The sequence below is a fragment of the Leptonychotes weddellii genome, chromosome X, assembly GCF_054177405.1.
Source record: "Leptonychotes weddellii isolate Sample4059 chromosome X, ASM5417740v2, whole genome shotgun sequence".
In the NCBI taxonomy this organism is placed as follows: Eukaryota; Metazoa; Chordata; class Mammalia; order Carnivora; family Phocidae; genus Leptonychotes; species Leptonychotes weddellii.
Window position 1 is genome coordinate 35,494,343 of NC_138385.1, and position 25,092 is coordinate 35,519,434.

The following is a 25,092-nucleotide window of genomic DNA, read 5'->3' on the forward strand; positions in this document are numbered from 1 at the left end:
ACAGTGAGGTATCACAGAGAAGGGGTTTGCAACTTTCTGTCTGCTTCCTGTTCCTCTCAGTTTCACCTCAACAAAGCCTTTCATTTTACTAGAGCCATGTCGTCTCTGTAAGGACAGGAGGGTGACCAATTTTGCAGTTTTTCTGACTTTCCTAGAAGTCACTGCACGCTAATGACTTTTCTCTCTTCAGAGGTCTGAACCCAACCCAGGGGAACCTCTGCTGAGATCCTATGGCTCAGCACCAGCTAGACAACTCATCCTCTACAGAGGTTGATTGCCAGGTATGCATCAGGGTCCCTGCTCAGAGCACATTTAGAAACCACCACTAACTGGGCAGCCCCCTTTCCACAGATGTCTGTGTCCCAGCACTGACGGGCCCTTCTTCCATATTACGGTTCCCCAGAAACCCCAGATCTTCCCTTGGCTTACCCAGCTCTAAGGGTGGAAGCTCTCTCCTGCTCTTATTTTCTTTTTTTCATTTTATTTTCCTTTATTTTCAGCATGATAAATGTACTCTTTAATTCTCATTTCCTATTTCACCAATTCACCCATCCACCTCCCCTCTGGCAACCATCAGTTTGTTCTCTATAGTTAAGAATCTGTTTCTTGCTTTGTCTCTCTCTCTCTCTTTCTTCCTTTGCTCATTTGTTTCTTAAATTCCACATATGAGTGAGATCATATGGTATTTGTCTTTCTCTGATTTATTCCACTCAGCATTATACTCTGTAGTTCTATCCATGTTGTTGCAAATGGCAAGATTTCATTCTTTTTGATGGTCAAATATTCCATTGTGTATGTATATTATATATATACCCCACACCTTCTTTATCCATTCATCAGTCAATGGACACATGGTCTGCTTCCATAACTTGGCTATTGTAAATAATGCTGCCATAAACATAGGGGTGCATGTATTATTTCAAGTTAATGCTTTTTTATTTTTTGGATAAATAACCAGTAGTGTGATTCCTGGGTCATAGAGTAGTTCTATTTTTAATTTTTTGAGGAACCTCCATACTCTTTTCCACAATGGCTGTACCAGTTTGCCTTCTCACCAACAGTACAAGAGGGTTCCTTTTTCTGCACATCCTTGTCAACCCTTATTTTTTCTTGCGTCGTTGATTTCAGCCATTCTGACGGGTGCGGTGATATCCCATTGTAGTTTTGATTTGTATTTCCCTGATGATAAGTGATGTTGAAAATATTTTCATGTGTTTGTTGGCCATCTGTGAATTCTCTTTGAAGAAATGTCTGTTCATGTCTTCTGCCCATTTTTTAATTGTATTATCTGTTATTGGGTATTGAGTTGTAACAGTTTTTATGTTTTGGATACTAACCCTTTACTGGATATGTCATTTGTGAATATCTTCTCCCATTCAGTAGGTTGCCTTTTAGTTTTGTTGATTGTTTCCTTTGTTGTGCAGAAACTTTTTATTTTGATGTAGTTCCAATAGTTTATTTTTGCTTTTATTTCCCTTGCCTCAGGAGACATATCTAGAAAAATGTTGTTATGGTCAATGTCAGAGAGATCATTGCCTATGCTCTCTTCAAGGATTTTAATGAATTCAGGTCTCACATTTAGGTCTTTAATCCATTTTGAGATCACTTTTGTGTATGGGGTAGGAAAATGGTCCAGTTTTGTTCTTTTGCATGTGGCTGCCTAGTTTTCCCAACACCATTTGTTGAAGGCACTTTCTTTTTCACATTGTATATTCATTCCTCTTTCATCAAAGATTAATTGATATATAACTGTGCATTTACTTCTTGGTTTTTTATTCTATTTCCTTCTATTGATCTACATGTCTATTTTTATGCCACTACCATACCGTTTTAATTACTACCCCTTAGCAATATAACTTGAAGTCTGGAATTGTGATGCCTCCAGTTTTGATTTTCTTTTCAAGATTGCTTTGCTAAATACCCAGTAGTGTGATTCCTGGATCATAGGATAGTTCTATTTTTAATTTTTTTAAGGAACCTTCATACTATTTTCTTCAATAGCTGCTCCAATTTACATTCTGAAGAACAGTGCAAGAGGGTTCCTTTTTCTGCATATCCTTGCCAACACTTGTTTTTTCCATACAAATTTTTGGTCTTATGTGGTTCCATACAAATTTTAGGTTTGTTCTAGTTCTATGAAAAATGCTGTGGTATTTTGATAGGGATTGCATTTAATGTGTTGATTGCTTTGGGTAGTATAGACATTTTAACAATATTTGTTCTTCCAACCCATGAGCATGGAATGTCTTTCCATTTCTTTGCATCATCTTGAATTTCTTTCACCAGTGTTTTGTTTTTTTTTTTTAAGATTTTTTATTTATTTATTTGACAGAGAGAGACACAGTGAGAGAGGGAACACAAGCAGAGGGAGTGGGATAGGGAGAAGCAGGCTTCCCGCCAAGCAGGGAGCCCGATGCGGGGCTCAATCCCAGGACCCTAGGATCACGACCTGAGCCGAAGGCAGACGATTAACGACTGAGCCACCCAGGCACCCTTCACCAGTGTTTTATAGTTTTCAGAGTACAGGTCTTTCACGTCTTTGGTTAAGTTTATTCTGAGATATTTTATTGTTTTTGGTGTGATGGTAAACAGGATTATTTTCTTAATTTTATTTTCTGCTGCTTCATTATTCGTGTGTAGGAATGCAATAGATTTCTGTATATTGATTTTGTATCCTGTGACTTTACTGAATTCATTTATCAGTTCTAGTAGTTTCTGGTGGAGTCTTTCTGGTGTTCTCTGTTTAGTATCATGTCATCTGCAAATAGAGTTCTACTTCTTCCTTATCAATTTGGATGACTTTTATTCTTTTTTCTTGTCTCATTCCTGTGGTGAGGACTTCCAGTACTATGTTAAATAAAAGTGGTGAAAGTGGACATCTTTGCCTTGTTCCTGACCTTAGGTAAAAAGCTCTGTTTTTCACCACTGAGTATGGTGTTGGCTATGGGAGACCTTCATTATGTTGAGAAGTGTTCCCTTTAGACCTACTTTGCAGAAGGTTTTTATTATGAATGAATGGTGTACTTTACCAAATGCTTTTTCTGCATCTGTTGAAGTGATCACATGGTTTTTATCCTTTCTCTTATTGATGTTACATATCACATTGATTGTTTTGTGAATATTAAACCACCCTTGCATCCTAGAAATAAATCCCCTTTATTGTGATGTATGATTTTTTAATATATTGTTGGATTTGGCTTGCTAATATTTGTTGAGGATTTTTGCATCTATATTCATGAGAGGTATTGCCCTGTAGTTCTGTTTTTCTGATGTCTTTATCTGGTTTAGGTATCAGGGTGATACTGGCCTCATAGAATGAATTTGGAAGTTTCCCTTCCTCTTGTATTTTTTGGAATAGTTTAAGAATGGGTATTAACTCTTTAAATGTTTGGTAGAATTCCCCTATGAAGCCGTCAGGTTCTGGCCTTTTGTTTTGGGGGAGTTTTTTGATTACTGACCCAATTTCTTTTTTTTTTTCTTTTTTTTTATTATGTTATGTTAATCACCATACATTACATCAGTTTTTGATGTAGTGTTCCATGATTCATTGTTTGCATATAACACCCAGTGCTCCATGTAGAACATGCCCTCTTTAATACCCATCACCAGGCTAACCCATCCTCCCATGCCCCTCCCCTCTAGAACCCTCAGTTTGTTTCTCAGAGTCCATAGTCTCTCATGGTTCGTCTCCCCCTCTGATTTTCCCCCCTTCATTCTTCCCTTCCTGCTATCTTTTTTTTTTTTTTAACATTTAATGTATTATTTGTTTCAGAGGTACAGGTCTGTGATTCAACAGTCTTACATAATTCACAGTGCTCACCATAACACATACCCTCCCCAATGTCTATCACCCAGCCACCCCATCCTACCACCCCCCACCACTCCAGCAACCCTCAGTTTGTTTCCTGAGATTAAGAATTTCTCATATCAGTGAGGTCATATGATACATGTCTTTCTCTGATTGATTTATTTCGCTCAGCATAATACCCTCCAGTTCCATCCATGTCGTTACAAATGGCAAGATTCCATTCCTTTTGATACTGACCCAATTTCTTTGCTGATTATCGGTTCATTCAAATTTTCTATTTCTTCCTGCTTTAGTTTTGGTAGGTTATATGTCCCTAGGAACTTATCCATTTCGTCAAAGTTGTCAAATTTGTTGGCATATGGGTTTTCATAATATTGTGTTACAATTGTTTTTATTTCTGGTATTGTTGTTATTTCTCCTCTTTCATTAATAATTTTGTTTATTTTGGTCCTGTCTCTTTTTTTAATGAATCTTACTAGAGGTTTACCAGTTTTGTTGATCTTTCAAAGAATCAGCTCCTGGTTTCCTTGATCTATTCTATTGTTGTTTAGTTTCTATATCATTTATTTCTGCTCTAATCTTTATTATGTCCTTCCTTTTTCTGGGTTTTGGTTTTGTGTGCTATTTTTCTAGGTCCTTTAGGTGTAAGGTTAGGTTGTTTATTTAAGACTTTTCTTGCTTCTTGAGGGAGGCCTGTATTGCCATAAACTTCCCTCTTAGAACCACTTTTGCTGCATCCCAAAGATTTTGAACCATTGTGGTTTTTTTATTTTTGTGTCATCCTTGCACAGGGGTCATGCTAATGTTCTCTGTATCATTCCAATTTTAGTATATGTGCTGCTAAAGGAAGCACTGTTTTCATTTTCATTTATTTGCACGTACTTTTTTATTTCTTGTTTGAAAGGCAGCTATGCTCACCACTATACCACCAACGCTCATCTCCTTATTTTGTCTGACTTTCTGTGTCTGTATATGTGTTCTAAGAAAGTCAGCTACTTCTCTTGCTCTTAATGATAATAGGCTTATGAAGAAGAGGTCCTGTAGTGCCCTGCAGTACAGTATCCCCTGTTCCCCAGGGCCTGGTGCTTCGGTGAGTGTCTCCTATGTATGTTGCGTGTACTCTGCTGTTGAGCCTTGGCCTCTTTTTCCTTCAGTCCAGTTGTCTATAGAGGTTCTCTTTACCTACTGTGTGCGATGTTTGGTCTCCAGCAGGGGTGGGGCACATTTTAACAAGGTGTTTGATGGCTTGCTTGCAAAATGAGACCCACTACCACTGCTGCCAGAACTGAGGCCCCACAAAAGCTGTGGGTCAGGAGACATGGTGCTGCTGGGGTTTGTACTGGTCCTCTGGGAGAGGGGACCCACAGTGCAGGGACTCAGGTGAGTGACTGGGAAGGGTGGATCAGTGGAAGCACGGGGTGGTGGGGCTTGTGGTAAACAAGTTAGGTAAGAAGTTTGGCTCTGTGCTCGTTCCTGCAGGTGGCCTTTGTTTACTCTGGGGAGTGGGGGAGGGAAATGGCATCTGCCAGCTCCTTTGTTCCTGGAGGGGTCTCCCTGTGATCCTGTGTTTCTGGGCCATGCTCGAAGATGAGCAAATCACTCTTTGTTCTGTCCATCCTCATCGTTTTTCAAACTGCTGGCTCTACAAGGTATCTGCACAGACTGTTTGTTGTGCTATCTCTTTAAGGATCTCCACTTCCTAAAGCCATTGGGGTCTCCCAGAGGGTCTCCCCTCTGATATTTAAAATTCCAGGCTTTAAGTTCTACTGGTTTTAGGAACTCGTGAAATTTTGCCCCTGTCACTTTTAAAGGCAAATATTATAGAGATTTGTCCTCCCTGTTCCTGGGTTTCCTGATGTGAAAGTCTGTTTTCTGCCCATCTCTGCACCACCAACTTCCTCCGCACCTTAGATGGCCCCAGGTTTGTTCCCAGATCATACCTTCACCCTTCCTATGGTCTTTGATGTGGCCTCTTCCCTGCTTTTAGTTGTGGAGTTTGTTCTTCCAGTCTTTGAGTCATTTCCCAGGTTATTTATACTGATATGGTGTTATCTAGTTTATCCATGGGACAAGGTGAACTTAGGATCCTCCTACTCTGCCATCTCTTTCCTACTATTCTTATATCTGTGTTACCTCATTGTTCCCTTTTAGCCATTTTCAATCTTAGAATAATTATTAAATCAAATAACTATTAAAATGTGTTTAAATAAGTGGTGTTGTTTCTTATTTCCTGACTGGACATGATACACATATTTTTTTTTTATTCTAATCACTTTTGCAGTTTTCTCTTTAGCTTCTGCAGTTTCACTATGATGTGCCTAGTTGTGGCTTCCTTGTATTTATTTAGCTTCAAGTTTGTATCTTTTCCTGAATCTGTGACTTTTTAACTTTCATTACTTACAGAAAATTCTAGGCCTTTTTATCCTCCAATGTTGCTTTTGTCCAATTCTTTCTTCCTTTTTATAACTCCCGTTTCACATCTGTTTGCTGTTTTCACTGTGTCCCACGGGGCTCAATTGTTCTTTGTTGCTTTTTTCAGTTTTTTCTCTTCTTCATTTAACTATATATATTCAACTCTGACTTAACTTCCAGTTCAGTCATTTATATTTCCTGTGTCTATTCTACCATTTTACCCATTTAAAAAGTTATTAGTTTTATTAACCTTTGGTTTTAGTTCTAGAATTCCATTTGGAATTTAAAAATAATCTCTGTAGTTCTATTGGATTCACTTTGTAGATTTAAAACTTAGGTACATAAATGTTTCCTAATGAATACTTTTCTTTTATCATAATGAATTATCCTTCCAAGTTTCTTGCAAGGCTAATCTCTTTGCAAATGTACTATTTTCTGATATTAAATTAGCTAACACTTGATTTATTTTTGTGCTCAATGTCAATATATCTTTATCTGTTATCATTGTTTTTTGAATATTTTAAATTATTTTTCGAGGTAATTATAAATTTACATATAGTTATAAGAAATAACACAGTAAGATCCCTGGACCCTTCACCCAATTTCCCTCCATGGTAACAATTTTCACAACTGTAGAAGAATATCACAACCTGGAAATTGACACTGATGCAGTCTATTAATTTATTCAAAATTCAGCAGTTTTACATATATTCATTTGTGTGTATTTAGTTCAATACAGTATATCACAGGTGTGGATTGACATATCTACCACCACAGTCAAGATACAGAGAAGTTTCATCACCACAAGGATCCCTCAAGCTGTCCTATTATGGTCACATCTACTACCCTCTCCTTACCCCACCATTACCCTTAGACCCTGACAACCACTAATCAGCTCTCCATTTCTAGAATTCTGTCATTTTAAGAATGTTTTTTTCTTTTTCTTTTTTTTTTAAGGATTTATTTGTTTATTTTAGAGAGACAGAGAGCATGAGCAGGAAGGGCAGAGGGAGGGAGAGAGAATTCCAAGCAGACTCTGTGCTGAGCATGGAGCCTGATGCAAGGCTCAATCCCGTGACCATGAGATCACGACCTGGGCTTATACCAAGAGTTGGATGCTTAACTGACTGTGCCACCCAAGTGCCCCTCAAGAATGTTTTCTAAATGGAACCCTATATATGTAACTTTTTAGGATTGACTTTTTTCACTCAGCATAATTCTCTGGAGATTCATCCAGATTATTGCATATATCTATAACTTGTTACTATTTATTACTGAATAGTATCAGTTTGTTTAACTATTCACCCACAAAGGGACATCTGGGTTGTTTCCAGTTTGAGGCTATTACAAATAAAATAATGAACATTGATGTACAAGTTTTTGTGTAAACTTAGATTTCCATTTCTATGAGATAAATGCTTAGGAGTACAATTACTGGATCATATGGCAGTTGCATGTTTAGTTTGATAAGAAACTGCCAAATTGTCTTCCATAGTGGCTGAACCACTTAACATTCCCACTAGCAATGTCTCAGTGATGAAGTTTCTCTGCCTTATCACCAGTATCTCATGATGTCACTATTTTTTTGTTTTAGCGATACTGATAGATGTGTAGTAATGGCGCATCATGATTTTAATTTGCATTTCCCTAATGGCCAGTGATGTTCAACATCTTTTCAAGTGCTTATTTGCCATCTGGATATCCTTTTTGGTGAAACGTCTCTTCATGTCTTTTGCCAATTTTCTAAGTGTATTTTTTGTGTATTTGCTGTTTTAAAGGTTCTCTATATAGTCTTGATATTAGTCCTTTGTTGAATATGAGGTTGCAAATAATTTATCCCTGTCTGTAGCTTATATTTCATCTTCTCAACAGGGTCTTTTGCAGAGTGATAGTTTTAAAATTTTATTAGGTCCTCCTAATTAATTTTTCCTTTGCTTTTGGTGCCTAGTCTAAGACCTATTTGCCCAGCCCTATATCCCAAAAACATTCTCCTGTTTTTTAAAGGTTTTGTAGTTCTACATTTTACATTGAGTTAATTTGTGTATAAGGTATGAGTTTTAGTTTGAGGGGTTTTATTGTTGTTGTTGCATCTGTATGTCCAATTGCTCCAGCATCATTTGTTGAGAAGACATCTTGCCATTGAAATTTTTTTGCACCTTTGTCAGCAATCAGTTGGGCATATTTGTATGAATCTATTTCCAGATTCTTTATTCTGTTCCACAGATCGCTCCACCAACATCACATTGTCTAGATTACTGTACCTATATATTAATCCTTAATATTGTTACTTAAATAGTTCCAGATTTGTCCATTGGGACTTCTTTCAGTTGGCTCTTGTGTTCCTTTGATATATTCCCATAGGTTTGTTTTTGAGCACTTTTTAACTTTTTGGCACCCTGCCCCACCCCCTCAATCAGCCATTTCTCTAAGGACTCTTGGTTTCTTTTATTAAAGAGTGACATTAGAAGTAAAGATAGTGATGTTGGATGTACTCATATTACTGGATTGCCATTGCTTCTAGGCCTTCTCAGCAGTCAGGGCTTAGAAATATATGTGTATATGCTAACCCAAGTATACACATATATCTATAGTTATTTCTATACTCATCCATCTGTATATTTAGCTAAACATGAGTTTGTGCTGATGTTTCCAATTCTGATACATAATCACATGGTTTATTCTAGCCTTCACTTCCTGCTTTGAATCTGTGGATCAAAATGGAAAGAATTGACTTCTTAACAATATTGAGGCTTCCAATCCATAAACATGAAATATCTTTCCATTTATTTATCTCTTTGATTTCTTTCATCAGTATTTTGTACTTTTCCACATATAAATCATATACATATTTTTGGGGCGCCTGGGTGGCTCAGTTGTTAAGCGTCTGCCTTCGGCTCAGGTCATGATCCCAGGGTCCTGGGATCGAGCCCCGCATCGGGCTCCCTGCTCAGCGGGAAGCCTGCTTCTCCCTCTCCCGCTCCCCCTGCTTGTGTTCCCTCTCTTGCTGTGTCTCTCTCTGTCAAATAAATAAATAAAATCTTTAAAAAAAATAAATAAATCATATACATATTTTTAAAAATATATACATTTTTAATTTTTGAGTGCTATTGCAAATGATTATTTTTTCAAATTTCATGGTGTAATTGTTCATTGCTAGTAGATAAGAAAGCAGTTGACTTTTGTATATTGACTTGTAAGCAGTGATTGTTGCTATACATGAATAGTTCCAGGAGTCTTTTGTAGATTCTTTCGGTTTTCTACATAGACATTCATGTTATCTGCAAATAAGGACAGTTTTCTTCCTTTCCAGTCTGCATAATTTTAATTTTTCTTCTTATCTTATTTTCCTAGGACTTCCAGTATGATTTGAATATGAGTGGTGAGAGAAGACATTCTTGTCTTGTTCCCAGTCTTTGGGGAAAAGACTTCAGTCTCCTGTTAAATATAATGTTAGCTATTGGAGTTTTCTTTTAAGATTGATTTGAGGGGGGGGGCACAGTGGGGAGGAACAGAAGGAGCGGAAGAGAGAGTCTTAAACAGACTCTACACAGAGCATGGAGCCTGACTCGGGGTTCAATCTCATGACGCTGAGATCATGACCTGAGCTGAAACCAAGAATTAGACGCCTAACTGGCTGAGCCACCCAGCTTCCCCTAAAATTTTTATTTTTAAATAAAAGTATATTTTTAAAAACTCCAGTAGTGGGGCACCTGAGTGGCGCAGTTGGTTAAGCATTTGACTCTTGGTTTTGGCTCAGGTTGTGATCTCAGAGTTGTGAGATCGAGCCCCACATTGAGCCCTGCAAGGAGCCCTGCACTCAGCATGGAGTCTACTTAAGACTCTTTCTCCCTCTCCCCCTGCCCCTCTCCACCTCTCTCTCTCTTTCTCAAAAGAAAAAAATATATATATACAATATATAATAGAAGGGTGTATATATGTGTGTATAAGGGTGTATACACACACACACACACATATACATACACACACCAAGACACACACATATATATATATATATCTTTTATTAACATGAGGAAATTCCCTCTATTCCTGGTTTTGGGAGTGTTGTGTTTTGTTCAAATGCTTTTTCTGCATCTACTAAAATAATCATGTGCTTTTTTTCTCAATCTTAATGCATTACATTGACTGACTTACAAATGTCAAACCTGCTTTGCATTCCTGGAATGAATCCCCCTTAGTTATGGCATATTATCCTTTTAATATATTGTTAGATTTAATTACTAATCTGTTGTTAGTGATTTTTGTGTCTATCTCATGAGATACTGGTCTGCAGTATTTTTCTTTAAATGTCTTTATTTTTGGTATTAAGGTGAAACTCAATTTATAAGATATGTTGGAAAGTATTCCCTCTTCTTCTATTTTCTGGAATTGACTGTGAAAAATCAGTATTATTTCTTTCTTAAAGGTTTGGTAGAATTTACCAGTAAAACCATCTGAATGGTGATTTCTCTTTTTTAAGGGTTTTTAACAAGTAATTCAGTTTTTAAATAGATATAGGACTACTAGGTTTATCCATTTCTCCTCAAGTGAATTTTAATAGTTTGTGTCTTTTAAAAGTGTTGCTGTGATGGTAGGGCATTCTATAATCTCATGATAAAGTCTCATTCTTTTAGTGGGCCTGTGTCTCGGAGTTATGACAAGTGTTTCTGTCTTTCCTCCAGGGATATAGCTTTTTTCTGCCTTTGTTCCTGCTGTCTTCCTTGGCTCAGGGGCCCCAATCTATTTCCTTAAAACCCTGTCTTCTATTGACTATGTTTTTCTTCCCATTAGGTGAAGCACAAAGACAGAAAGGCTGAAGAGGGCTAGAATGGAGTAGAATTCCCTTCCCCCAGGTGGGATAAACTTTCAGTTCACTCTGGTGAGTCTTTCTGCTAGAAAATAGGCTTATGTTATGGAGAAGAGCCTGGGATGTTTCACAGTTGTTACTCTTCCCTTCTGGCAGCTAGAGATAAGTCTCTACATTTGAGAACATGATAGGGAACCTGGTAGGGTTCCTGAAAGAAAAGTTCATGAAAATGTGTGGAACCTTCTATGATTGCAGCCCCAAGGAGTTCCTTACTCTCATGTTAGCCCACATTCAGCCTCCAGCAATTCATTAAATTTACTGGTAAATAAGTGGTTTTACTAATTATGGCATCCAGCGGCTTCTGTTCCAAGTAAGCTTATTTCAGATGTTATATATCTCAGAATATGCCTTTCTCCCAGATTTCAGTATGGTGTCTTGCCCTATGACACCAGTTATCTGATAAGTCAAGGAAAATTATTGATTTTCAGTTGTCCAGTTTTTTCTTATTGTGAGAATGGGAGTGATGACTTCCAAGCTCTTTGCTTGTTAGGGTTAAAGTCATCTTATTATCCTTTTTATGACTTTAGACTCTATACTTACATGCACAGTTTCATTTGTGATATCAATGATTTGTGTATTTTTATCATCTTTTAAGAGTTAACATTTAATTGCATATATAAAACATAAATGACTTCTGAAAATTGACAATATTATATAATAATAATGTCCCAATTCACTACTTGCATCCATTCTAGTCAACTGCCTTTATTTGTAACTCTTTCATTAGATTTGTGCATACCCTTCTATACATGTATTTGTAGTTATATCTTAATAGAAAAAAATTAATTTCATTTGCCACATAAAAGAAGGTGCTAAGTTACTTTATTATAAAAATTTTGCAATTTTTAAAAAAATTTATTTTTTCCCAATCTATGGTAATATATTTAGACCTAACTCATTCTTTTTGATGGATGCATACTATTCTATTTTGGCACTAGACCATAGATTTATTCATTTCTTCTTTATGGATTTCTTCTTTCCAGATTTTTAAATGACTAAAGATAATGTAATGAATAGTGGAAAAGCTCCCTGGAAGCATGAGCAGTACCTTGCTTTGAGCACAATTAAGGGATCTCTATAAGTGATGAAACAATTACTTGCCTAGTAACATTTACCTGAAGTTTGATAATTATGGAAAATACTCTTACCATTTTAATCCAATACACCATTACTGAAATAATTACAATTACAGGGTCTTTATGGAAGTCTCATCTAATGTGGTTTTATGGGGATTTAAGAGGTAAGGAAACATCTTTCAATAAAAGTTTGCCTGTTGCACTGTAGGCAGGAGTATGTGTTCCACTGAGGAAATGGTCTGTAAAAGGGTGAGGGTTCACATTGGAATTTTTAGAATTCCATCCAAATAAAAATAAAATTAGTGTATGAGGCTTTTTTATCAAGTTACAAATGTTTTGTACAACTTTTGTTGTTTCTTGCAAAGTGCCCTAAAGGTTTCTTTATGGATGCAAAGGTTTGTAAATTATTTATTTGTTCAAGGAGGAATTCAGAGATGGCCCTCCACATGAGAATAGGTTTTTGTATTTTTGGACATATGATAGAATTGGACCAAGTAAAACAAGCCTAAAATTTACATTTTTCTTTAGAAATCTGTGGAAATTTCATGATTTTCAGGCACTCGTTGCCATTTTTATTGTATACTTATAACACTCCCAAAGGGCAAGACCTCTGATTGAAGATAACTATGAAACTTTGCTGAAGAACATGAGAAAACCTGTATAGTTATAAATTGCAGAATGTATAGTTATAAATTATATTATAAATTTGTATAGTTGGAACTTGTATAGTTACAATTTAATCTGTAAATTAGTGTCATCTGAATAGATTTTGAAATATTTTTAATCTAAGTTTGACAAGGCTGTTCATTCATCTAGAGAAGGAAAGTTGCGAAGTTATTATGTATTTTTAAGAGTTTAGACTTTTTTACAATGTAGGTATTTGTTTATTCTTATTTTTTTTAAAGATTTTATTTATTTATTTGAGAGAGAGAGAATGAGAGACAGAGAGCAGGAGAGGGAGGAGGGTCAGAGGGAGAAGCAGACTCCCCGCCGAGCAGGGAGCCCGACATGGGACTCGATCCCGGGACTCCAGGATCATGACCTGAGCCGAAGGCAGTCGCTCAACCAACTGAGCCACCCAGGCGCCCCTATTCTTATTTTTATGAAATACTTGCCTCAAGGAAGACTTTCCAAAGCTTATAGCTCACACTAAGATATTCTACTGTTTAGCAAAAGATGATAAATATTGGTATCATTATCTACTTATCTATCTCTATCATCTATCTAAATATCCATGTATTGAGTAAAGAAAATGGTGTTCCTACTGGCATAGAATATAAAATGGAAGATATTTGGAAGACTGTAGGCAAATCTGCTTAAAAGGAAGCAGTGATGGAGAGGACAGGATAATTCAGTCTTTTTATCTTATAGATGTTTCTAATATTTTCTGCACATGTAATACTTTTGTAATCAGAAAAATAACTGAATTTAAAAATTGAAAATATGTTCCTTTAAACTAATTTACAAAGATTATTTAGATCCATAATAAAAAAATTAATAAAAAAATAATAATAATAAAATAAATTCCAGTTAGTTAACATGCAGTGTAATATTAGTTTCAGGTGTAAAATTTAGTGCATACAACACCCAGTGCTCATCACAAGTGTCCTCCTTAATCTCCATCACCTATTTCACCCATCCCCCTTCTCTGATCAATTTTTCCCAAAAAGGGGGAACAAATATTTAGTCAAACATCCTAGGAAATAAAAGTTTTCAAGGTTTGCAAATTAAAATAAATAAATAAATAAATAAATGAAATACAGTTTAGCTCACTAGAAGAACCGTTTTTTTTAATATTTTATTTATTTATTTGACAGAGAGAGAGACAGCGAGAGGGAACACAAGCAGGGGGAGTGGAAGAGGGAGAAGCAGGCTTCCCGTCGAGCAGAGAGCCCGATGTGGGGCTCAATCCCAGGACCCTGGGATCATGACCTGAGCCGAAGGCAGACACTTAACAACTGAGCCACCCAGGCGCCCCTAGAAGAACCATTTTAAACAGTATGTGGACATGTATTTGAATAAAATAAAAATTTGCAAGTATATAAACCTGAACTTTGACACTGACCATCTCTCTGTGATGGAATTTCTGATGATACAGTATATATTTCCTTGATAGTCTTCAATATCTTATTAGATTTTTTAGTGAACGATCTTGCAATCAGAAAAAAAAAAAGGCTGAAGATAACATGTCTTTTGTTAACACACACATGCATACACAGCCATGTCTTTACATGAGGGTGAAATTTTTCATGGGCTAGAGAGTACTTCCTATTGTGACTACTTTCCTGCTGACTGGGTTGTTTCTAATACCTGGATGTTCAAGTCACAGAGCTACCTTCAGTTAGGAGGTAATCTTATCCATATATCAATGTTTTTCTCAGGAGAAAGAAAAAGAAAAATAGAAAGGGGGGGGTAGAGAGAAATTTTTTGTCAGTTTTCAAAGTGTACAATAAACTGTACTAATTCAAAGTGTAGAGTTCATTGAGTATTGAAAAACATATACTTCCATGTAACCACCACCAGATTTAAGGTAGAGAACATCTCCATCAACCCCAGAAGTTCCCTTTTGCCTCTATGCAGTCAATACTGCCTCCACCCACCCTAGGCAACCAGTAATATGATTTCAGTTATTATAGAGTAGTTTATATTTTTTAAAACTCTAAATAAATTCTAAAAGTGTGGAATTAGTGAGTCATGTGGTAAATTTATGTTTACATTTTCTAATGAAAAGCTCAAACAAGCAAACACACCACTATATTTCATCCCTGGAAAACAATTGCTGCTAGAGAATGAGCCTGTATATCTGATTACTACTGATCTTTTTCTGAATTCAATTTGGCTACAGGTTTAATTCTAGTCTAGCCCAGCCCTTCTCCTATGTATCACACTTGGTACAAGATAACTGCTTCTTCCTGTATATTTCCTGATTATAGATCCTGTTTCTATATCCTTTGCCTAATGACAGCAGAAGCTCCCATTGAGAGATGGACTATATTTTCTCATCCATTGATTTTGAGTTTGTCCATTTCGTTGTATTGGCCAATGAGATGTAAGTGGTGGTGGCATTATCAGAGACATGAAGAGCACTTTTGCATTTCAGCCTTAATTCTTGTGCTTTGGCATCACCATGAGAATATGCCAAGACTAACCTAACGGGGCATAAAAGATGAGTACACCAGAGCCAGGCATTCCTAGGTTTCTGAAATGAGGCCTATCCAAATAAGCCAACAGCCAAACAACACACATCCATGCAAGTGAGCCCAGCCATAATTAGGAAAACTGCCCAGTTGAATCCAGACTAAAATGCTCACCTGCAGACTCATGTTCTAAATGGTTATTGATATATGTCACTGAGGTCTATTGGGTTTTCTTTAATACAGCATTATTATGGCAATAGATAAGGAATGTAAGGCTAAAATTGATACAACTTAAAAAATGATCCTAGAATTAGGTCTGTTAGGGTAATGTGAAGCTAAGATTAAGAAAATGAGTTTTATTTTATTTTTTATTTAAAGATTTTATTTATTTATTTATTTGACAGAGAGAGACACAGCAAGAGAGGGAACACAAGCAGGGGGAGTGGAAGAGGGAGAAGCAGGCTTCCCGCGGAGCAGGGAGCCCGATGTGGGGCTTGATCCTGGACCCTGGGATCATGACCTGAACTGAAGGCAGACGCTTAATGACTGAGCCACCCAGGCGCCCCAAGAAAATGAGTTTTAAATAAGGGAGATGAAGACCTCCCAACCACATCACTACATTCCATACTCAGATTAATAAAGTTAGAGAAAAGAGATGCAGTATAAAACAGCTTATCCAGTGTATGAGGAAATTAGTCACATGACTAGGAAGTTGTGAAGCCAAAATGGGAACCCCGATTTTTCTGCATCCATAGCAGGTGAACATACTCTCTCTACCAGTCATTACTGCTTCATAGACTAGGAATCTGGTCTTTCTTGTAGAACACATGTAGGAGGTCTTAACCAGGCTCCTTGCTTTCCAGTGAGAAGCATTTTAAACATTAAACCTCTCTCACAATTTACCTCCAAAAAAACATAGAAAATACAACCATGTGTTCAAGGCAGAACTGCAGCCAGCATTGCTAATTAGCAAGGAATTAGATCCTAGATCATCACTCAGCTACAACCACTATGCCTGTATGCAAATCTTCTTGAGTGCACAGGAAGTTCCACCACCCTTGGCTAGAGAGGAGTGTGTATTTAAGTTAATGTATGATGTTATTTTACAGTTGTGATTTTTCCCAAAAGATTCAATGTATACATTTCTGCAATTAAAAAAATTTTACATAACATTACATGATTTTATATCACTTTATAGCATTCAACCTACTTGGTTTATTATCATGTCAATATAGTACAAATAACTATAGAAAAATGAGAAAATAATAATAAAATTTTAATAAAAATGTTCATAACCCCATTTATCCAGAGATATCCATTGCTAATTCTATAGTATTTATCCACCCAGATGTATCATATATGTGTATATACATATATGGAATCCAATCTAATGGCTTTAGACAGCTGCATTATTGCAGTTAATATTCTTGTGTATGTTTCTATATATTATGCCGTGTACGTTTACTCATCTGGTATATGAAAATACATTTAATTTAATATCTTCTCTCTTCTGAGAAAACAAAAAACACATTAGTACACTTGCTTACCAGAGCTAAAACTGTGGCAGAGACAGACAAATGGCAAAGGAAGCAAACAGAAGAGGAGTAAAATGAAAGGCAGTTAGACAACTAGGCACACCCATATACAGGCAGCACACTCCAGCCTATAGAAAATTCTGCCCTCACCTAAACATGTGTGTGTGTGTGTGTGTGTGTGTTTAATAAAATGGGATAGGCTATTTTCAGCTCTATTTTAGTTAAAAAAAAAAACCTGGTCAATAAATAATTTTAAAAGATGCTAAAAAATTCAGAAAATATACATCATCAGTGGTCACACAATTAAGATAATATTTGGATCTATGAACTTCTAAATTTTAATATTTTATAGGAACACTGTTATTATTTTAAACTTACTAGACTGTTTTATAGATTCAACATAATTTGAGTATCATTTTGAAGAATATATGTTCATCTTTTAAGCTTATAAGTTGCAGTTGTTTTTCTGATTAAAAGGTAATAAATTTTGAAGATATAAAAGCAAGAAAATGATCAAATGAGGATTTTAAATTATCATGTCTCCTCACTCTTTAAAACCTTCCCAAGACAACATTTTAAAAATATGTTGTACAAATTTTTGTATGCATTGTTTCACATTTTGTGCCAATGGGAAAGTAAAAAATTATTTTTCTCTCATTCAATTTCAAGGTAGATATTGATGGATTAAAAAACCAATAATAGCAAAGTGATAATAACTTTAACATATTTTAGATACAATTAGCATAACATAAAATTAACTTATTTTAAGGGTAAAATTCAATAATTTTGAATTAAAGTTAGAAAGTTATGCAACCAGGGCGCCTGGGTGGCTCAGTTGGTTGAGCGACTGCCTTCGGCTCAGGTCATGATCCTGGAGTCCCGGAATCGAGTCCCGCATCGGGCTCCCTGCTCGGCGGGGAGTCTGCTTCTCCCTCTGACCCTCCCCCCTCTCATATGCTCTCTCTCTCATTCTCTCTGTCTCAAATAAATAAATAAATAATAAAATCTTTAAAAAAAAAAAAAAGAAAGTTATGCAACCACCACCACAATTTATACATTCTATTCAATTTTAGAAAATTTCCAACACCTCAAAAAATCCTCTGTGCCTATTTGCAGTCCATCCCTGCTTCCTACCTCAGACCCAAGCAAATATTAATGCACCTTCCATTTCTATGAATTTGCCTTCTCTGGATATTTTATATCATTTGAAACATACAATATATGGCCTTTTTCAATGGCTTTTTTTACTTGACAAAATGTGTTCAAAGTTCATCTGTATTGTAGCATGAATTTGTACTTCATTCTTTATATGCTCAAATTATATTTCACTGTATAGGTAGAATACATTTTATATACCCATTCATCAAGGGACATTTGGGTTGTTAAATTTATTCCTAAATATTTTATTTATAACATGTTATTATATAAAGAACTGAATTCTTCATTTTATTTTTGGATTTTTCATTGCTAATATAAAAAAACACAACAGATTTTTATATATTGATCTCGTATTCTGTAATCTTACTGAACTCAACCTTAATAATTTATTTTGGATTATTTAGGATTTTTTATCATTTAAGACCATGTCTTCTGCAAATAGAAATAGTTTTATTCCTCCCTTTTCAATATGCATGCCTTTTATTTCTTTTTCTTGGCTAATTGCCTTGGCTAGAACTTCCCAGTATATTATTAAATAGAAGTGGCAAGAGCAGGCATCCTTGTCTGCTCTTGATCTTAAGAGGAAAGCTTTCAGTCTTTCACCAATAAGTATGATGCTAGCTATGACTTATTTCCAGTCTCTCATTTATCACTGTCCTTTCTTGCTTTTTGTCCAGTATGTTGAAAACCATTATTTCATATTTTTTCTGATTATTTTGGTTGTTTCACAGGAATGTGTGGTAGGCTGAATTAGGGACCTCCAAATACCTCCACATCCTAACCCCCAGAATCTGTGACTATATTACCTTATGTTGGGAAAAAAAAAAAAAAAGGCTTTATGGGTGTGATTAAGTTAAGGACCTTGAGTAGAGAGATTATCCTGTAATATTTGGGTCAGCCCCATGTAATTACAAGTGTCCTTATAAGAGAGAAGACAATGTGAAGATGGAAGTAGAAAAAGATTTGAAGATATCACCCAGCTGGCTTCGAAGATGGAGGAAGGAGTCATAAGCCAATGAAGTAAATATATACATCTCTAGAAGCTATAAAAGACAAGGAGACAAATTCTTCCCTAGAGCCTCTGGAGGATCATGGCCTTGCCAAAATCTTGGTTTCATCCCGATGAAACCCATTTCAGACTTCTGAACTCCAGAACTGTAAGATGATAAATGTGTGTTGTTTTAAACCACTACATTTGTGGTAATGTGTTACAGCAGCAATAGGACACTAATACAGAAGGTAAATTTTGTTTCTGTTACTCCATAATCTGTGGAAACAGAAAGCAATAATATTCATTCTGCATAAATTATTCTTGAGGAAAAAGAAGAGACAAAACAGTTCCCACCTCATTACATGAAGCCAGCATTACCCTGAAATCAAGAAAGAAAACTCATGACATGAAATAGAAACTATAGCCCAATATGCCTCATTAATTTAAATGTGTTTTTTAGCAGATTAAAGCAGCAATACATAAAAGAATAATATATTACGCTCAAGTAGAGTTCATCCTAGGAACAGAAGTGTGGTTAACTTGCTTCCCTTCTTCCAGATACATGTCTCCAGGTGGCACTCCTTATGAGCATAGCCTAACAGTGAACCAGGTAGCAAATTAGAAACAGAGTTAGCAGAGACCACACTTGTGTCACAGAGTAGAGTCAGAAATGTAAAGCTGAAAGATTTAAATAGGCATTATACCAACTGCTTATTAAAGCATAGTTAATACAAAGGAAACAACAATAAGTACTTTAAATAATCTGCTTTTCTTAATTAATAAATAGGAAAAAACATAATTAATAGGAAACATAATTAATAAATAGGAAAAAAACTATTACATCAACAAAATCACAATAAAAATTCAACCACTGAGACCAAAAGCTTTATTAAGGCGCTTGTACTTTATGCATATAGTAATGAAGAGCCATTTACAGATTTTAATTAGTTATATAATAAGTTAAAATTTTTCCTTTATAACTGTAATTTTCCAAAGTAGTGTTCGGGTAACTAGGAGGTGTGCAAATAATCCACTTCAGTCCAAGAAAAAATGCATTAGTATTTCTATTATATTCACGGTATCTCACCATTCATTTTCTTCAAAGTTTGTGCATTCATAATTTAACCGTTCCCAAATTTCCTTAATATATGAAGATATATTATAAATGAAGATACATCTTTCAGGGGTACTACAAAAATATTTCATGGAGAGCGGTGCATAGTCAAAAACAATTTACGAACTTTGGCTTTACAGAATCTGAGATCACAGAGCCCTCACACTACGGGGGTGTCATCCAAGGACATAGAAACAAGGGAGGAAATGGAATAACTAGTGACTCAGCCTCTTTAGTCTGTTCTCAGCAGTGGCTGCCAGCCTCCCCTCAAAACAGGAATAATCAGCCTTTATATTTGCAATCATATATTTAATTACTCTCCCCCCACAAACCCTCCCATATACACAACACTCATGGTGATGGGAGACACCCAAATTATCTTATTTTGATGCAAGTATCACACATTTTCTGTCTGTGAACATCCAAGTTAAATGTTTTTCTTCCAGGGTAAGATAACATAGTTCAGGTGTCATGGAAACCAAAAGTACATTATGTTTCTATGGTTGACATCAGTTTTCTATGGCAACTGGATAGGGCAAATTCATCCTCAGAGGCAAAATTTTAATCTCTACCTCAGACACTTGAGCCTCCCAATCCAATAAATGAATGAATAAATATTAGAGGAAACACCACAAATTTACTGCAGGGATATGCGTTGGAGGGAAAATATTTCTATACAGTGCTTTAGGGAATCAGTTTAAATAGAAAAGTTGACAAGTTTGGCTTTCCTGTCAGGCACACACTTGTGTTCCAGCCCCAACTCAGCATACTTACAAGACTTTTATAATATATGCTGGGTCTAAAGGAGGTCTCAGAAGTCACCCATTCCAAATTCCACTCTCATTTTCACATGGCACCCAATGATGCAAATTCTCAACAAGAGAGAAAATCCGGGCATATCTGAGACATTTTCATATCCCTACAGTAAGGGCCTCAGGTGTGACTCACATGGCAGAAGGGATCAGAACACTTCTGTCTGCCTTCAGATAGAACCTTCGCTCATAAACGCACAGACAAGGGTTACTTGGAACTCCAAATACCAGAAGCTGGTTTACAGATGTTTCTGTCAGCACACGCCTTTGCCAAAGATCTCTACCTCTGTGAAATATGTAGTGCATCCCAGTCATCATAGAAATTAGATTGTCCTATAAGTCATAAGATTAACTTCTCCATCCTCTGGCACCCGAAATTATCTTTAGAGCCAGAGCCTAAAACCATAATCCTGTCATTCAAAATATCCATATGCTTAGGGGCACCTGGGTGGCTCAGTCAGTAAAACAGCCAACGCTTGATTTTGGCTCAGGTCATGATCTTGGGGTCCTGGGATAGAACCCCATGTCAGGCTCTGTGCTCAGTGGAGAGTCTGAGGATTCTCTCTCTCTCTCCCTCTACCCCTATCACTGCTCATGCTCTCTCTTTCTCTAAAATAAATAAATTTTAAAAATATCCACATGCTTAAAGAAAAGAAATATTTGCAGGATTTGTCATTAAAGTATGTCATGACAAAAAAAAACCTGACAAAATCAAAGCTGCCACAAAAGGAGGAATAACAGGGGCATCTGGGTGGCTCCGTTGGTTAAGCATCCAACATGATTTTGGCTCGGGTCATGAACTCAGGGTCATGGGATCGAGCCCCACTTTGGGCTCCATGCTCAGCAGGGAGTCTGATTGAGATTCTCTTCCTCTCCCTCTGCCCCTACCCCTGCTTGTGCACACACACTCTCTCTCTCAAATAAATAAATCTTTAAAAAGGAGGAATAACAATAAACAGTGGTATATTCAGAAATTAAATTCTGTATATCTATTATGAAGATGAGGGCAGGGGCACCTGGGTGGCTCAGTCAGTCAAGCGTCTGCCTTCAGCTCAGGTCATGATCTCAGGGTCCTGGGATCAAGTTCCACATCAGGCTCTCTGCTCAGTGAGGAGGCTGCTTCTCAATGTCCTTCTATGCTCTCCCTCTCTCTCTCTCAAATAAATAAAATCTTTAAAAAAAAAAGATGAGGGCAAATTAAATGTACTAACAAGAAAAATAGTAAAATAAAGTCAAGTTACAGCTACTGTTGAAAACAGTATGAAGATTCCTCAAAAAATCAGAAATAGAAAAAAAATATGATCCAGTAATTCCACTACTGGGTAGTTACCCAAAGAAAATGAAAACACTAATTTGAAAAGATATATGAACCCTATGTTGATTGCAGCATTATTTGCAATAGCCAAAATATGGAGGTAAGCTAAGTGTCCATCAATAGACAAATGGATAAGGAAGATTTGGTATATATATGAATGGAATAGTATGGAATGGAGTGGAATATTACACAGCCATAAAAAAGATGGGATCATGCCAATGGCAACAACATGGATGGACCTAGAAGGTATTAAGTTAAGTGCAATAAGTCAGATTGAGAAACAAATACGATATGATTTCACTCATATGTGGAATCTAAAAAACACAAGTGAATAAGCAAACAAAAAGCAGGAACAGACCTATAAATAGAGAGAAAAAACTGAAGGTTGCCAGAGGGGAGGGGGGAGCAAAATGGGTGAAAGGGAGTGGGAAGTACAGGCTTCCAGTTATGAAATGAATAAGTCATGGGAATAAAAGATACATCATAGGGAATATACTCAATAGTAATGTGATAGCATTGTACGGTGACAGATGGTAGCAACATTTGTGGTGAGCACAACATAACATACAGAGAAGTTGAATCACTATGTTGTGCACCTGAAACTAATGTAACATTGTGTGTCAACTATTCTCAAATAGAAAATTTTTTAAAAATCAAGTTACAGTTGGGGAACCGAGTGGCTCAGTTGGTTAAGCATATGCCTTTGGCTTAGGTCATGATCCCAGGGTCCTAGGATCAAGCCCTTTATGGGGCTCCCTGCTCAGCGGGGAGTCTGCTTCTCCCTCTCCTCCTCCCCTCCCCCACATGCATGCTCTTTCTCTCAAATAAATAAATATAATCTTTTAAATTTTTTTTAAAAATCAAGTTGCAGAAATAAGTAAAAAAAGTGTGAAGCATTATAAAACACTTTGAAAATAATGCTGTATGTTTCTTCTTAAAACATAACTATGCACAGATAAAAGAACTTGAAGGGTATACACTAAACTGTTGAAATTGTTGCATATAAAGGCAGGAGAGTAGCACTATAGGAGGTTTAGTGAAATGAAACTTCAGAATTCCTTTAATTTTAAGTACTTCACAAGGAAAGCCAATTGATGTTTTACAAATGCTACTAAATATTACAGGCATACCTCATTTTATTGCATTTGGCTTTATTGCACTTTACAGATATTATATTTTATACAAATCAAAGATTTGTGGCAACCTTGCATCAAGCAATTCTATCAGTGCCGTTTTTCCAATAGCATTTGCTCACTTCATGTCTGTCATATTTTGGTAATTCTCACAATATTTCAAACTTATTCATTATTATTGTATTTGTTATGGTGATCTGTGATCAGTGATTATGACTCACTGAAAGCTCAGATGATTAGCATTTTTTAGCAATAAAGTATTGTTTAATTAAGGCATGTACATTTTTTAGACATAATGCTAATGCACACAATAGAGTATAGTATAAACATAACTTTTATAAGCACTGAGAAGATAAAAAATTCATTTGACTTGCTTTATTGTAATATTTGCTTTATTGCAGTGGTCTGGAACTGTACCTCCAATATCTCCAAGGTATGCCTGTACTTTTTTTTCTTTTTTATAAACAACAAAAATTTATTTCTCACAGTTCTGGAGCCTGGGAAGCCCAAGATCGTGGCACCAGCAGCTTCAGTGTCTGATGTGAGTCTGCTGCCTCACTGAGAGCCCTTTTCTCACTGTAAGCACGTGGTAGAAGGGGAATGCCTGTACTTTTAAAAGCACTATACAAAGACAGGAAAAGATAAATCGGTTATATGTGAAAGAAAGAACCAAACAAATGTAGTGATTTTAGTATCAGATAAAATAAAATTCAAGGAGAATAGATTTGAATGGACTTACAGGACAAATATAAAAAGAACTACTCATAAACTTTTATGTACCCCAAAACAAAGATTTTTATTTATACAGAGAATCTGCTAGAACTACAACAAATTAAGATTCCATACATATAGTAGGAAACTAAAACACCATGTTTAAAAATGAATTGACTCATGTATATATTTTGGAGAACCCAAGTTGAATTGTGTCCCCCAAATAGATATATTGAAGTCTTAACCCATGGTGCCCACAAGTGTAACCTTACTTAAAAGCAGGGTCTTTGCAGATAGAATCAAATTAAGATGAAGTCATTAGAGTGGGCCTTAATCCAATATGACTGGTGTCCTTATAAGAAGAGGAAGGGTACCTGGGTGGTGTAGTCAGCTGAGCATCCGACTCTTGGTTTTAGCTGGGGTCATGGTCTTGGGGTTGTGAGATTGGGCCCTGCATCAGGCTCTGAGCTCAGTGCAGAGTCTGCTTAAGATTCTTCCTCCCTCTCCCACTCCCCACCCCCCACTCGTGCTCTCTCTCTCTCAAATAGATAAATAAATGTTTTTAAAAAATGAAGAAGAGGAGATAGAGAACAGAGATACATTCAGGAAGAATGCCAAGTGACAATGAAGGAAGAGATTTTGGAATTATGCTGCCACAAACCAAAGAATGTCTGGGGTTATCAGAAGCCAGAAAAGGCAAGAAAGGATTTTTCCCCTGGAGGCTTTAGAAGGAGCATAGCCCTACTAACACCTTGATTTCAGACTTCTAGCTTCTAGAGCTTAGAGACAATAAATTTCTGGTTTTAAGCCACTCAGTTTGTGGTTTCAGTGGTCCTGGGAAACTAATACAATGCTCTTTATCAAATTGAGAAAGTTCCCTTCTATTTGAATTTTTCTGAGAGTTTTATTTCTTATCATGGATAAGTGTTGGGTTTTTTGGGTTTTTTTTCTGTATAGATTGATAGGATCATATAATTTTCACTTTTTATGTATGATGGATTATAATGACAGATTTTAAAATATTGA

General features: G+C 36.3%; 1 pseudogene; it reads right to left on the reverse strand.

Annotated features, from left to right (window-relative positions):
• Positions 1–4,548: 4,548 nt before the first annotated feature.
• Positions 4,549–4,661, reverse strand: LOC115944425 (U6 spliceosomal RNA; annotated as a pseudogene).
• Between the last annotated feature and the right edge of the window lie 20,431 nt (positions 4,662–25,092).